This window comes from Hordeum vulgare, chromosome 4H, assembly GCF_904849725.1.
Source record: "Hordeum vulgare subsp. vulgare chromosome 4H, MorexV3_pseudomolecules_assembly, whole genome shotgun sequence".
In the NCBI taxonomy this organism is placed as follows: domain Eukaryota; kingdom Viridiplantae; phylum Streptophyta; class Magnoliopsida; order Poales; family Poaceae; genus Hordeum; species Hordeum vulgare.
In genome coordinates this window covers 605761076-605777404 of record NC_058521.1, presented here as the reverse complement: position 1 = coordinate 605777404, position 16329 = coordinate 605761076, and positions in this window count along the sequence as shown.

Below are 16329 nucleotides of genomic sequence, written 5' to 3'. Positions count from 1 at the left end.
TCCGCCTCGACCGCGAGCTGTCGTTGTCCGACTCGACCGACGGTCACCGTAATCCGCCTCTACCGCCAGCTGCCGTCGTCCGACTCGACCACCACAGCCTTCATCCGCCTCGACCGCGAGCTGTCGTTGTCCGCCTCGACCGACGGTCACCGTCATCCGCCTCTACCGCCAGCTGCCGTCGTCCGACTCGACCGACGGTCACCGTCATCCACCTCGACCGCCAGCTGCCGTCGTCCGACTCGACCACCACAGCCTTCATCCGCCTCGACCGCGAGCTGTCGTTGTCCGACTCGACCGACGGTCACCGTCATCCGCCTCTACCGCCAGCTGCCGTCGTCCGACTCGACCACCACAGCCTTCATCCGCCTCGACCGCGAGCTGTCGTTGTCCGCCTCGACCGACGGTCACCGTCATCCGCCTCTACCGCCAGCTGCCGTCGTCCGACTCGACCGACGGTCACCGTCATCCACCTCGACCGCCAGCTGCCGTCGTCCGACTCGACCACCACAGCCTTCATCCGCCTCGACCGCGAGCTGTCGTTGTCCGACTCGACCACCGCAGCCTTCATCCGCCTCGACCGCGAGCTGTCGTTGTCCGACTCGACCGACGGTCACCGTCATCCGCCTCTACCGCCAGCTGCCGTCGTCCGACTCGACCGACGGTCACCGTCATCCACCTCGACCGCCAGCTGCCGTCGTCCGACTCGACCACCACAGCCTTCATCCGCCTCGACCGCGAGCTGTCATTGTCCGACTCGACCACCGCAGCCTTCATCCGCCTCGACCGCGAGCTGTCGTTGTCCGCCTCGACCGACGATCACCGTCATCCGCCTCTACCGCCAGCTGCCGTCGTCCGACTCGACCGACGGTCACCGTCATCCACCTCGACCGCCAGCTGCCGTCGTCCGACTCGACCACCACAGCCTTCATCCGCCTCGACCGCGAGCTGTCGTTGTCCGACTCGACCACCGCAGCCTTCATCCGCCTCGACCGCGAGCTGTCGTTGTCCGACTCGACCGACGGTCACCGTCATCCGCCTCTACCGCCAGCTGCCGTCGTCCGACTCAACCGACGGTCACCGTCATCCACCTCGACCGCCAGCTGCCGTCGTCCGACTCGACCACCACAGCCTTCATCCGCCTCGACCGCGAGCTGTCGTTGTCCGACTCGACCACCGCAGCCTTCATCCGCCTCGACCGCGAGCTGTCGTTGTCCGACTCGACCGACGGTCACCGTCATCCGCCTCTACCGCCAGCTGCCGTCGTCCGACTCGACCGACGGTCACCGTCATCCACCTCTACCGCCAGCTGCCGTCGTCCGACTCGACCACCACAGCCTTCATCCGCCTCGACCGCGAGCTGTCGTTGTCCGCCTCGACCGACGGTCACCGTCATCCGCCTCTACCGCCAGCTGCTGTCGTCCGACTCGACCGACGGTCACCGTCATCCACCTCGACCGCCAGCTGCCGTCGTCCGACTCGACCACCACAGCCTTCATCCGCCTCGACCGCGAGCTGTCGTTGTCCGACTCGACCACCGCAGCCTTCATCCGCCTCGACCGCGAGCTGTCGTTGTCCGACTCGACCGACGGTCACCGTCATCCGCCTCTACCGCCAGCTGCCGTCGTCCGACTCGACCGACGGTCACCGTCATCCACCTCGACCGCCAGCTGCCGTCGTCCGACTCGACCACCACAGCCTTCATCCGCCTCGACCGCGAGCTGTCGTTGTCCGCCTCGACCGACGGTCACCGTCATCCGCCTCTACCGCCAGCTGCCGTCGTCCGACTCGACCGACGGTCACCGTCATCCACCTCGACCGCCAGCTGCCGTCGTCCGACTCGACCACCACAGCCTTCATCCGCCTCGACCGCGAGCTGTCGTTGTCCGACTCGACCGACGGTCACCGTCATCCGCCTCTACCGCCAGCTGCCGTCGTCCGACTCGACCACCACAGCCTTCATCCGCCTCGACCGCGAGCTGTCGTTGTCCGCCTCGACCGACGGTCACCGTCATCCGCCTCTACCGCCAGCTGCCGTCGTCCGACTCGACCGACGGTCACCGTCATCCACCTCGACCGCCAGCTGCCGTCGTCCGACTCGACCACCACAGCCTTCATCCGCCTCGACCGCGAGCTGTCGTTGTCCGACTCGACCGACGGTCACCGTCATCCGCCTCTACCGCCAGCTGCCGTCGTCCGACTCGACCACCACAGCCTTCATCCGCCTCGACCGCGAGCTGTCGTTGTCCGCCTCGACCGACGGTTACCGTCATCCGCCTCGACCGCCAGCTGCCGTCGTCCGACTCGACCACCACAACCTTCATCCGCCTCGACCGCGAGCTGTCGTTGTCCGCCTCGACCGACGGTCACCGTCATCCGCCTCTACCGCCAGCTGCCGTCGTCCGACTCGACCGACGGTCACCGTCATCCACCTCGACCGCCAGCTGTCGTCGTCCGACTCGACCACCACAGCCTTCATCCGCCTCGACCGCGAGCTGTCGTTGTCCGACTCGACCACCGCAGCCTTCATCCGCCTCGACCGCGAGCTGTCGTTGTCCGACTCGACCGACGGTCACCGTCATCCGCCTCTACCGCCAGCTGCCGTCGTCCGACTCGACCACCACAGCCTTCATCCGCCTCGACCGCGAGCTGTCGTTGTCCGCCTCGACCGACGGTCACCGTCATCCGCCTCTACCGCCAGCTGCCGTCGTCCGACTCGACCGACGGTCACCGTCATCCACCTCGACCGCCAGCTGCCGTCGTCCGACTCGACCACCACAGCCTTCATCCGCCTCGACCGCGAGCTGTCGTTGTCCGCCTCGACCGACGGTCACCGTCATCCGCCTCTACCGCCAGCTGCCGTCGTCCGACTCGACCGACGGTCACCGTCATCCACCTCGACCGCCAGCTGCCGTCGTCCGACTCGACCACCACAGCCTTCATCCGCCTCGACCGCGAGCTGTCGTTGTCCGACTCGACCGACGGTCACCGTCATCCGCCTCTACCGCCAGCTGCCGTCGTCCGACTCGACCACCACAGCCTTCATCCGCCTCGACCGCGAGCTGTCGTTGTCCGCCTCGACCGACGGTCACCGTCATCCGCCTCTACCGCCAGCTGCCGTCGTCCGACTCGACCGACGGTCACCGTCATCCACCTCGACCGCCAGCTGCCGTCGTCCGACTCGACCACCACAGCCTTCATCCGCCTCGACCGCGAGCTGTCGTTGTCCGACTCGACCACCGCAGCCTTCATCCGCCTCGACCGCGAGCTGTCGTTGTCCGACTCGACCGACGGTCACCGTCATCCGCCTCTACCGCCAGCTGCCGTCGTCCGACTCGACCGACGGTCACCGTCATCCACCTCGACCGCCAGCTGCCGTCGTCCGACTCGACCACCACAGCCTTCATCCGCCTCGACCGCGAGCTGTCGTTGTCCGACTCGACCGACGGTCACCGTCATCCGCCTCTACTGCCAGCTGCCGTCGTCCGACTCGACCACCACAGCCTTCATCCGCCTCGACCGCGAGCTGTCGTTGTCCGACTCGACCACCGCAGCCTTCATCCGCCTCGACCGCGAGCTGTCGTTGTCCGACTCGACCGACGGTCACCGTCATCCGCCTCTACCGCCAGCTGCCGTCGTCCGACTCGACCGACGGTCACCGTCATCCACCTCGACCGCCAGCTGCCGTCGTCCGACTCGACCACCACAGCCTTCATCCGCCTCGACCGCGAGCTGTCGTTGTCCGACTCGACCGACGGTCACCGTCATCCGCCTCTACCGCCAGCTGCCGTCGTCCGACTCGACCACCACAGCCTTCATCCGCCTCGACCGCGAGCTGTCGTTGTCCGCCTCGACCGACGGTCACCGTCATCCGCCTCTACCGCCAGCTGCCGTCGTCCGACTCGACCGACGGTCACCGTCATCCACCTCGACCGCCAGCTGCCGTCGTCCGACTCGACCACCACAGCCTTCATCCGCCTCGACCGCGAGCTGTCGTTGTCCGACTCGACCACCGCAGCCTTCATCCGCCTCGACCGCGAGCTGTCGTTGTCCGACTCGACCGACGGTCACCGTCATCCGCCTCTACCGCCAGCTGCCGTCGTCCGACTCGACCGACGGTCACCGTCATCCACCTCGACCGCCAGCTGCCGTCGTCCGACTCGACCACCACAGCCTTCATCCGCCTCGACCGCGAGCTGTCGTTGTCCGACTCGACCGACGGTCACCGTCATCCGCCTCTACCGCCAGCTGCCGTCGTCCGACTCGACCACCACAGCCTTCATCCGCCTCGACCGCGAGCTGTCGTTGTCCGCCTCGACCGACGGTCACCGTCATCCGCCTCTACCGCCAGCTGCCGTCGTCCGACTCGACCGACGGTCACCGTCATCCACCTCGACCGCCAGCTGCCGTCGTCCGACTCGACCACCACAGCCTTCATCCGCCTCGACCGCGAGCTGTCGTTGTCCGACTCGACCACCGCAGCCTTCATCCGCCTCGACCGCGAGCTGTCGTTGTCCGACTCGACCGACGGTCACCGTCATCCGCCTCTACCGCCAGCTGCCGTCGTCCGACTCGACCGACGGTCACCGTCATCCACCTCGACCGCCAGCTGCCGTCGTCCGACTCGACCACCACAGCCTTCATCCGCCTCGACCGCGAGCTGTCGTTGTCCGACTCGACCGACGGTCACCGTCATCCGCCTCTACCGCCAGCTGCCGTCGTCCGACTCGACCACCACAGCCTTCATCCGCCTCGACCGCGAGCTGTCGTTGTCCGCCTCGACCGACGGTCACCGTCATCCGCCTCTACCGCCAGCTGCCGTCGTCCGACTCGACCGACGGTCACCGTCATCCACCTCGACCGCCAGCTGTCGTCGTCCGACTCGACCACCACAGCCTTCATCCGCCTCGACCGCGAGCTGTCGTTGTCCGCCTCGACCGACGGTCACCGTCATCCGCCTCTACCGCCAGCTGCCGTCGTCCGACTCGACCGACGGTCACCGTCATCCACCTCAACCGCCAGCTGTCGTCGTCCGACTCGACCACCACAGCCTTCATCCGCCTCGACCGCGAGCTGTCGTTGTCCGACTCGACCACCGCAGCCTTCATCCGCCTCGACCGCGAGCTGTCGTTGTCCGACTCGACCGACGGTCACCGTCATCCGCCTCTACCGCCAGCTGCCGTCGTCCGACTCGACCACCACAGCCTTCATCCGCCTCGACCGCGAGCTGTCGTTGTCCGCCTCGACCGACGGTCACCGTCATCCGCCTCTACCGCCAGCTGCCGTCGTCCGACTCGACCGACGGTCACCGTCATCCACCTCGACCGCCAGCTGCCGTCGTCCGACTCGACCACCACAGCCTTCATCCGCCTCGACCGCGAGCTGTCGTTGTCCGACTCGACCACCGCAGCCTTCATCCGCCTCGACCGCGAGCTGTCGTTGTCCGACTCGACCGACGGTCACCGTCATCCGCCTCTACCGCCAGCTGCCGTCGTCCGACTCGACCGACGGTCACCGTCATCCACCTCGACCGCCAGCTGCCGTCGTCCGACTCGACCACCACAGCCTTCATCCGCCTCGACCGCGAGCTGTCGTTGTCCGACTCGACCACCGCAGCCTTCATCCGCCTCGACCGCGAGCTGTCGTTGTCCGCCTCGACCGACGATCACCGTCATCCGCCTCTACCGCCAGCTGCCGTCGTCCGACTCGACCGACGGTCACCGTCATCCACCTCGACCGCCAGCTGCCGTCGTCCGACTCGACCACCACAGCCTTCATCCGCCTCGACCGCGAGCTGTCGTTGTCCGACTCGACCGACGGTCACCGTCATCCGCCTCTACCGCCAGCTGCCGTCGTCCGACTCGACCACCACAGCCTTCATCCGCCTCGACCGCGAGCTGTCGTTGTCCGCCTCGACCGACGGTCACCGTCATCCGCCTCTACCGCCAGCTGCTGTCGTCCGACTCGACCGACGGTCACCGTCATCCACCTCGACCGCCAGCTGCCGTCGTCCGACTCGACCACCACAGCCTTCATCCGCCTCGACCGCGAGCTGTCGTTGTCCGACTCGACCACCGCAGCCTTCATCCGCCTCGACCGCGAGCTGTCGTTGTCCGACTCGACCGACGGTCACCGTCATCCGCCTCTACCGCCAGCTGCCGTCGTCCGACTCGACCGACGGTCACCGTCATCCACCTCGACCGCCAGCTGCCGTCGTCCGACTCGACCACCACAGCCTTCATCCGCCTCGACCGCGAGCTGTCGTTGTCCGCCTCGACCGACGGTCACCGTCATCCGCCTCTACCGCCAGCTGCCGTCGTCCGACTCGACCGACGGTCACCGTCATCCACCTCGACCGCCAGCTGCCGTCGTCCGACTCGACCACCACAGCCTTCATCCGCCTCGACCGCGAGCTGTCGTTGTCCGACTCGACCGACGGTCACCGTCATCCGCCTCTACCGCCAGCTGCCGTCGTCCGACTCGACCACCACAGCCTTCATCCGCCTCGACCGCGAGCTGTCGTTGTCCGCCTCGACCGACGGTCACCGTCATCCGCCTCTACCGCCAGCTGCCGTCGTCCGACTCGACCGACGGTCACCGTCATCCACCTCGACCGCCAGCTGCCGTCGTCCGACTCGACCACCACAGCCTTCATCCGCCTCGACCGCGAGCTGTCGTTGTCCGACTCGACCGACGGTCACCGTCATCCGCCTCTACCGCCAGCTGCCGTCGTCCGACTCGACCACCACAGCCTTCATCCGCCTCGACCGCGAGCTGTCGTTGTCCGCCTCGACCGACGGTCACCGTCATCCGCCTCTACCGCCAGCTGCCGTCGTCCGAGTCGACCGACGGTCACCGTCATCCACCTCGACCGCCAGCTGCCGTCGTCCGACTCGACCACCACAGCCTTCATCCGCCTCGACCGCGAGCTGTCGTTGTCCGCCTCGACCGACGGTCACCGTCATCCGCCTCTACCGCCAGCTGCCGTCGTCCGACTCGACCGACGGTCACCGTCATCCACCTCGACCGCCAGCTGCCGTCGTCCGACTCGACCACCACAGCCTTCATCCGCCTCGACCGCGAGCTGTCGTTGTCCGCCTCGACCGACGGTCACCGTCATCCGCCTCTACCGCCAGCTGCCGTCGTCCGACTCGACCGACGGTCACCGTCATCCACCTCGACCGCCAGCTGCCGTCGTCCGACTCGACCACCACAGCCTTCATCCGCCTCGACCGCGAGCTGTCGTTGTCCGACTCGACCGACGGTCACCGTCATCCGCCTCTACCGCCAGCTGCCGTCGTCCGACTCGACCACCACAGCCTTCATCCGCCTCGACCGCGAGCTGTCGTTGTCCGCCTCGACCGACAGTCACCGTCATCCGCCTCTACCGCCAGCTGCCGTCGTCCGACTCGACCGACGGTCACCGTCATCCACCTCGACCGCCAGCTGCCGTCGTCCGACTCGACCACCACAGCCTTCATCCGCCTCGACCGCGAGCTGTCGTTGTCCGACTCGACCACCGCAGCCTTCATCCGCCTCGACCGCGAGCTGTCGTTGTCCGACTCGACCGACGGTCACCGTCATCCGCCTCTACCGCCAGCTGCCGTCGTCCGACTCGACCGACGGTCACCGTCATCCACCTCGACCGCCAGCTGCCGTCGTCCGACTCGACCACCACAGCCTTCATCCGCCTCGACCGCGAGCTGTCATTGTCCGACTCGACCACCGCAGCCTTCATCCGCCTCGACCGCGAGCTGTCGTTGTCCGCCTCGACCGACGATCACCGTCATCCGCCTCTACCGCCAGCTGCCGTCGTCCGACTCGACCGACGGTCACCGTCATCCACCTCGACCGCCAGCTGCCGTCGTCCGACTCGACCACCACAGCCTTCATCCGCCTCGACCGCGAGCTGTCGTTGTCCGACTCGACCACCGCAGCCTTCATCCGCCTCGACCGCGAGCTGTCGTTGTCCGACTCGACCGACGGTCACCGTCATCCGCCTCTACCGCCAGCTGCCGTCGTCCGACTCAACCGACGGTCACCGTCATCCACCTCGACCGCCAGCTGCCGTCGTCCGACTCGACCACCACAGCCTTCATCCGCCTCGACCGCGAGCTGTCGTTGTCCGACTCGACCACCGCAGCCTTCATCCGCCTCGACCGCGAGCTGTCGTTGTCCGACTCGACCGACGGTCACCGTCATCCGCCTCTACCGCCAGCTGCCGTCGTCCGACTCGACCGACGGTCACCGTCATCCACCTCTACCGCCAGCTGCCGTCGTCCGACTCGACCACCACAGCCTTCATCCGCCTCGACCGCGAGCTGTCGTTGTCCGCCTCGACCGACGGTCACCGTCATCCGCCTCTACCGCCAGCTGCTGTCGTCCGACTCGACCGACGGTCACCGTCATCCACCTCGACCGCCAGCTGCCGTCGTCCGACTCGACCACCACAGCCTTCATCCGCCTCGACCGCGAGCTGTCGTTGTCCGACTCGACCACCGCAGCCTTCATCCGCCTCGACCGCGAGCTGTCGTTGTCCGACTCGACCGACGGTCACCGTCATCCGCCTCTACCGCCAGCTGCCGTCGTCCGACTCGACCGACGGTCACCGTCATCCACCTCGACCGCCAGCTGCCGTCGTCCGACTCGACCACCACAGCCTTCATCCGCCTCGACCGCGAGCTGTCGTTGTCCGCCTCGACCGACGGTCACCGTCATCCGCCTCTACCGCCAGCTGCCGTCGTCCGACTCGACCGACGGTCACCGTCATCCACCTCGACCGCCAGCTGCCGTCGTCCGACTCGACCACCACAGCCTTCATCCGCCTCGACCGCGAGCTGTCGTTGTCCGACTCGACCGACGGTCACCGTCATCCGCCTCTACCGCCAGCTGCCGTCGTCCGACTCGACCACCACAGCCTTCATCCGCCTCGACCGCGAGCTGTCGTTGTCCGCCTCGACCGACGGTCACCGTCATCCGCCTCTACCGCCAGCTGCCGTCGTCCGACTCGACCGACGGTCACCGTCATCCACCTCGACCGCCAGCTGCCGTCGTCCGACTCGACCACCACAGCCTTCATCCGCCTCGACCGCGAGCTGTCGTTGTCCGACTCGACCGACGGTCACCGTCATCCGCCTCTACCGCCAGCTGCCGTCGTCCGACTCGACCACCACAGCCTTCATCCGCCTCGACCGCGAGCTGTCGTTGTCCGCCTCGACCGACGGTCACCGTCATCCGCCTCTACCGCCAGCTGCCGTCGTCCGACTCGACCGACGGTCACCGTCATCCACCTCGACCGCCAGCTGCCGTCGTCCGACTCGACCACCACAACCTTCATCCGCCTCGACCGCGAGCTGTCGTTGTCCGCCTCGACCGACGGTCACCGTCATCCGCCTCTACCGCCAGCTGCCGTCGTCCGACTCGACCGACGGTCACCGTCATCCACCTCGACCGCCAGCTGTCGTCGTCCGACTCGACCACCACAGCCTTCATCCGCCTCGACCGCGAGCTGTCGTTGTCCGACTCGACCACCGCAGCCTTCATCCGCCTCGACCGCGAGCTGTCGTTGTCCGACTCGACCGACGGTCACCGTCATCCGCCTCTACCGCCAGCTGCCGTCGTCCGACTCGACCACCACAGCCTTCATCCGCCTCGACCGCGAGCTGTCGTTGTCCGCCTCGACCGACGGTCACCGTCATCCGCCTCTACCGCCAGCTGCCGTCGTCCGACTCGACCGACGGTCACCGTCATCCACCTCGACCGCCAGCTCCCGTCGTCCGACTCGACCACCACAGCCTTCATCCGCCTCGACCGCGAGCTGTCGTTGTCCGCCTCGACCGACGGTCACCGTCATCCGCCTCTACCGCCAGCTGCCGTCGTCCGACTCGACCGACGGTCACCGTCATCCACCTCGACCGCCAGCTGCCGTCGTCCGACTCGACCACCACAGCCTTCATCCGCCTCGACCGCGAGCTGTCGTTGTCCGACTCGACCGACGGTCACCGTCATCCGCCTCTACCGCCAGCTGCCGTCGTCCGACTCGACCACCACAGCCTTCATCCGCCTCGACCGCGAGCTGTCGTTGTCCGCCTCGACCGACGGTCACCGTCATCCGCCTCTACCGCCAGCTGCCGTCGTCCGACTCGACCGACGGTCACCGTCATCCACCTCGACCGCCAGCTGCCGTCGTCCGACTCGACCACCACAGCCTTCATCCGCCTCGACCGCGAGCTGTCGTTGTCCGACTCGACCACCGCAGCCTTCATCCGCCTCGACCGCGAGCTGTCGTTGTCCGACTCGACCGACGGTCACCGTCATCCGCCTCTACCGCCAGCTGCCGTCGTCCGACTCGACCGACGGTCACCGTCATCCACCTCGACCGCCAGCTGCCGTCGTCCGACTCGACCACCACAGCCTTCATCCGCCTCGACCGCGAGCTGTCGTTGTCCGACTCGACCGACGGTCACCGTCATCCGCCTCTACTGCCAGCTGCCGTCGTCCGACTCGACCACCACAGCCTTCATCCGCCTCGACCGCGAGCTGTCGTTGTCCGACTCGACCACCGCAGCCTTCATCCGCCTCGACCGCGAGCTGTCGTTGTCCGACTCGACCGACGGTCACCGTCATCCGCCTCTACCGCCAGCTGCCGTCGTCCGACTCGACCGACGGTCACCGTCATCCACCTCGACCGCCAGCTGCCGTCGTCCGACTCGACCACCACAGCCTTCATCCGCCTCGACCGCGAGCTGTCGTTGTCCGACTCGACCGACGGTCACCGTCATCCGCCTCTACCGCCAGCTGCCGTCGTCCGACTCGACCACCACAGCCTTCATCCGCCTCGACCGCGAGCTGTCGTTGTCCGCCTCGACCGACGGTCACCGTCATCCGCCTCTACCGCCAGCTGCCGTCGTCCGACTCGACCGACGGTCACCGTCATCCACCTCGACCGCCAGCTGCCGTCGTCCGACTCGACCACCACAGCCTTCATCCGCCTCGACCGCGAGCTGTCGTTGTCCGACTCGACCACCGCAGCCTTCATCCGCCTCGACCGCGAGCTGTCGTTGTCCGACTCGACCGACGGTCACCGTCATCCGCCTCTACCGCCAGCTGCCGTCGTCCGACTCGACCGACGGTCACCGTCATCCACCTCGACCGCCAGCTGCCGTCGTCCGACTCGACCACCACAGCCTTCATCCGCCTCGACCGCGAGCTGTCGTTGTCCGACTCGACCGACGGTCACCGTCATCCGCCTCTACCGCCAGCTGCCGTCGTCCGACTCGACCACCACAGCCTTCATCCGCCTCGACCGCGAGCTGTCGTTGTCCGCCTCGACCGACGGTCACCGTCATCCGCCTCTACCGCCAGCTGCCGTCGTCCGACTCGACCGACGGTCACCGTCATCCACCTCGACCGCCAGCTGCCGTCGTCCGACTCGACCACCACAGCCTTCATCCGCCTCGACCGCGAGCTGTCGTTGTCCGACTCGACCACCGCAGCCTTCATCCGCCTCGACCGCGAGCTGTCGTTGTCCGACTCGACCGACGGTCACCGTCATCCGCCTCTACCGCCAGCTGCCGTCGTCCGACTCGACCGACGGTCACCGTCATCCACCTCGACCGCCAGCTGCCGTCGTCCGACTCGACCACCACAGCCTTCATCCGCCTCGACCGCGAGCTGTCGTTGTCCGACTCGACCGACGGTCACCGTCATCCGCCTCTACCGCCAGCTGCCGTCGTCCGACTCGACCACCACAGCCTTCATCCGCCTCGACCGCGAGCTGTCGTTGTCCGCCTCGACCGACGGTCACCGTCATCCGCCTCTACCGCCAGCTGCTGTCGTCCGACTCGACCGACGGTCACCGTCATCCACCTCGACCGCCAGCTGCCGTCGTCCGACTCGACCACCACAGCCTTCATCCGCCTCGACCGCGAGCTGTCGTTGTCCGACTCGACCACCGCAGCCTTCATCCGCCTCGACCGCGAGCTGTCGTTGTCCGACTCGACCGACGGTCACCGTCATCCGCCTCTACCGCCAGCTGCCGTCGTCCGACTCGACCGACGGTCACCGTCATCCACCTCGACCGCCAGCTGCCGTCGTCCGACTCGACCACCACAGCCTTCATCCGCCTCGACCGCGAGCTGTCGTTGTCCGCCTCGACCGACGGTCACCGTCATCCGCCTCTACCGCCAGCTGCCGTCGTCCGACTCGACCGACGGTCACCGTCATCCACCTCGACCGCCAGCTGCCGTCGTCCGACTCGACCACCACAGCCTTCATCCGCCTCGACCGCGAGCTGTCGTTGTCCGACTCGACCGACGGTCACCGTCATCCGCCTCTACCGCCAGCTGCCGTCGTCCGACTCGACCACCACAGCCTTCATCCGCCTCGACCGCGAGCTGTCGTTGTCCGCCTCGACCGACGGTCACCGTCATCCGCCTCTACCGCCAGCTGTCGTCGTCCGACTCGACCGACGGTCACCGTCATCCACCTCGACCGCCAGCTGCCGTCGTCCGACTCGACCACCACAGCCTTCATCCGCCTCGACCGCGAGCTGTCGTTGTCCGACTCGACCGACGGTCACCGTCATCCGCCTCTACCGCCAGCTGCCGTCGTCCGACTCGACCACCACAGCCTTCATCCGCCTCGACCGCGAGCTGTCGTTGTCCGCCTCGACCGACGGTCACCGTCATCCGCCTCTACCGCCAGCTGCCGTCGTCCGACTCGACCGACGGTCACCGTCATCCACCTCGACCGCCAGCTGCCGTCGTCCGACTCGACCACCACAGCCTTCATCCGCCTCGACCGCGAGCTGTCGTTGTCCGCCTCGACCGACGGTCACCGTCATCCGCCTCTACCGCCAGCTGCCGTCGTCCGACTCGACCGACGGTCACCGTCATCCACCTCGACCGCCAGCTGCCGTCGTCCGACTCGACCACCACAGCCTTCATCCGCCTCGACCGCGAGCTGTCGTTGTCCGACTCGACCGACGGTCACCGTCATCCGCCTCTACCGCCAGCTGCCGTCGTCCGACTCGACCACCACAGCCTTCATCCGCCTCGACCGCGAGCTGTCGTTGTCCGCCTCGACCGACGGTCACCGTCATCCGCCTCGACCGCGAGCTGCCGTCGTCCGCCTCGACCGACGGTCACCGTCATCCGCCTCTACCGCCAGCTGTCGTCGTCCGACTCGACCGACGGTCACCGTCATCCACCTCGACCGCCAGCTGCCGTCGTCCGACTCGACCACCACAGCCTTCATCCGCCTCGACCGCGAGCTGTCGTTGTCCGACTCGACCACCGCAGCCTTCATCCGCCTCGACCGCGAGCTGTCGTTGTCCGACTCGACCGACGGTCACCGTCATCCGCCTCTACCGCCAGCTGCCGTCGTCCGACTCGACCGACGGTCACCGTCATCCACCTCGACCGCCAGCTGCCGTCGTCCGACTCGACCACCACAGCCTTCATCCGCCTCGACCGCGAGCTGTCGTTGTCCGACTCGACCACCGCAGCCTTCATCCGCCTCGACCGCGAGCTGTCGTTGTCCGACTCGACCACCGCAGCCTTCATCCGCCTCGACCGCGAGCTGTCGTTGTCCGCCTCGACCGACGGTCACCGTCATCCGCCTCTACCGCCAGCTGCCGTCGTCCGACTCGACCGACGGTCACAGTGTTCCACCTCGACCGCCAGCTGCCGTCGTCCGACTCGACCACCACAGCCTTCATCCGCCTCGACCGCGAGCTGTCGTTGTCCGACTCGACCACCGCAGCCTTCATCCGCCTCGACCGCGAGCTGTCGTTGTCCGACTCGACCACCGCAGCCTTCATCCGCCTCGACCGCGAGCTGTCGTTGTCCGACTCGACCGACGGTCACCGTCATCCGCCTCTACCGCCAGCTGCCGTCGTCCGACTCGACCGACGGTCACCGTCATCCACCTCGACCGCCAGCTGCCGTCGTCCGACTCGACCACCACAGCCTTCATCCGCCTCGACCGCGAGCTGTCGTTGTCCGACTCGACCACCGCAGCCTTCATCCGCCTCGACCGCGAGCTGTCGTTGTCCGACTCGACCACCGCAGCCTTCATCCGCCTCGACCGCGAGCTGTCGTTGTCCGACTCGACCACCGCAGCCTTCATCCGCCTCGACCGCGAGCTGTCGTTGTCCGACTCGACCGACGGTCACCGTCATCCGCCTCTACCGCCAGCTGCCGTCGTCCGACTCGACCGACGGTCACCGTCATCCACCTCGACCGCCAGCTGCCGTCGTCCGACTCGACCACCACAGCCTTCATCCGCCTCGACCGCGAGCTGTCGTTGTCCGACTCGACCACCGCAGCCTTCATCCGCCTCGACCGCGAGCTGTCGTTGTCCGACTCGACCACCGCAGCCTTCATCCGCCTCGACCGCGAGCTGTCGTTGTCCGCCTCGACCGACGGTCACCGTCATCCGCCTCTACCGCCAGCTGCCGTCGTCCGACTCGACCGACGGTCACAGTGTTCCACCTCGACCGCGAGCTGTCGTCGTCCGACTCGACCACCACAGCCTTCATCCGCCTCGACCGCGAGCTGTCGTTGTCCGACTCGACCACCGCAGCCTTCATCCGCCTCGACCGCGAGCTGTCGTTGTCCGACTCGACCACCGCAGCCTTCATCCGCCTCGACCGCGAGCTGTCGTTGTCCAACTCGACCGACGGTCACCGTCATCCGCCTCTACCGCCAGCTGCCGTCGTCCGACTCGACCGACGGTCACCGTCATCCACCTCGACCGCCAGCTGCCGTCGTCCGACTCGACCACCACAGCCTTCATCCGCCTCGACCGCGAGCTGTCGTTGTCCGCCTCGACCACCGCCGCCAACATCTGCCCCGGTACCATTGATTGTGTAATATTGTTGTGTTTTTCCGTGTCACCTTCTTTATTTGTTAGAGAAATTTATAGACATGGGATCAAAAGTAGGAACACAATGGATAATAGAACAAAGATATGTATGTAATGAACAAAATGCAATACCTTAGTTGTGTCGGTAAATAAGAAATCTATATATAGTCAAAGTGTCTTAGGATCGGTTAGACCGTAAATATGACAAGTATCAAATTTGATAACTCCTTGGAATTATTAGATACTTGAAAATGGGCGCCAACATTTTGGTGAAATGTTGATTAATTTCCATTTCATCAAATATTTGATACTCAACATATTTCAATATTAAGCAAAGGTCATGCCTTGTGGTAATCAGTACAAGGAAGAGCAACCGTAACGAGCGTGAGATGATCCGGCCGTGTCATGTATACGCAAGACCGTAATATATACGGATACGTAACAATGCCGTGCTTGCTTGCATGGACCGTGGCGGATACATGTGTACCCCCACATAGATTGGGCACATCAACGCACACGACGTTGGAACGTGAATCACATGGACATGTCCAAAAGCAACACGTACCCTGACGAACAAAAATGAAGATAAATCTTCACATGCTTGGTACGTTGATGCTGGATGTTGTCGCGGTAGACAACAAATAACAAATAGCTGGTTGAAGAGGACAATGGTGGTGAGATGAAGACGATGGCGACGTTGCGGTATTCGGCCCTAGAGAGAGAGTATATACCGTAGGTTATCGTAGGTCGATAGATGGGGCTCGCAGCGCACGTGAACCCAGGCGATCGGGGGGCGTGCAGCACGAGTTTCACGCGCCACAGCAACGGCAATGAAAAAAATGTATTTTATTTTCGTTTTGGAAATTGGTGGAATGGATGAAAAGAGAAGAAAAAAAGGGTGTGGAATGTAGAGAGAGACGGGCCGTCCTGTCTCGTCAGGTGGCCCAAAAAGCCCATTCCGGACAGACGCGTAGGTACGTACGGGTAACTGCTGCTGCTGCTGTCGCTCATGTCGTGCATGTGTGGTGATTCCGAGCTACTTCTCCGCTCCGGCTCCGCTCTAGTAGCACTGTAGAGTAGACGACCTGTAACGGTTAAGCTGCCGGTGTTCGATAGGATCTATGCAACTGCAAGCTGCTACTCCTACTCCGTAGTAGCAAAAGCACTGTTCCGTATCCAAGTATGCAAGTATCCGTATGCGTATCCGTAGGCAGCAGGCTGTCCCTCCAGTTGGGCGGGACGCTCCCTTCACTGGTACAGGCTACAGGCAGTAGACGGTGCTTTTCCATGCCGATTCGCCGCCCGAATCCAGCGCACTTTAGCAGCACGCACGCACGCACGTCCGCGTCACACCTACTGATATTGTACTGTACTGTATTGAAAACAGGAGAGCTTCCACGCTCGCCATTGCAGCCTCTGCCTCCTGCCCCGCAAAAAAAAAACCTTCTGAATCCTGGCTGGTTT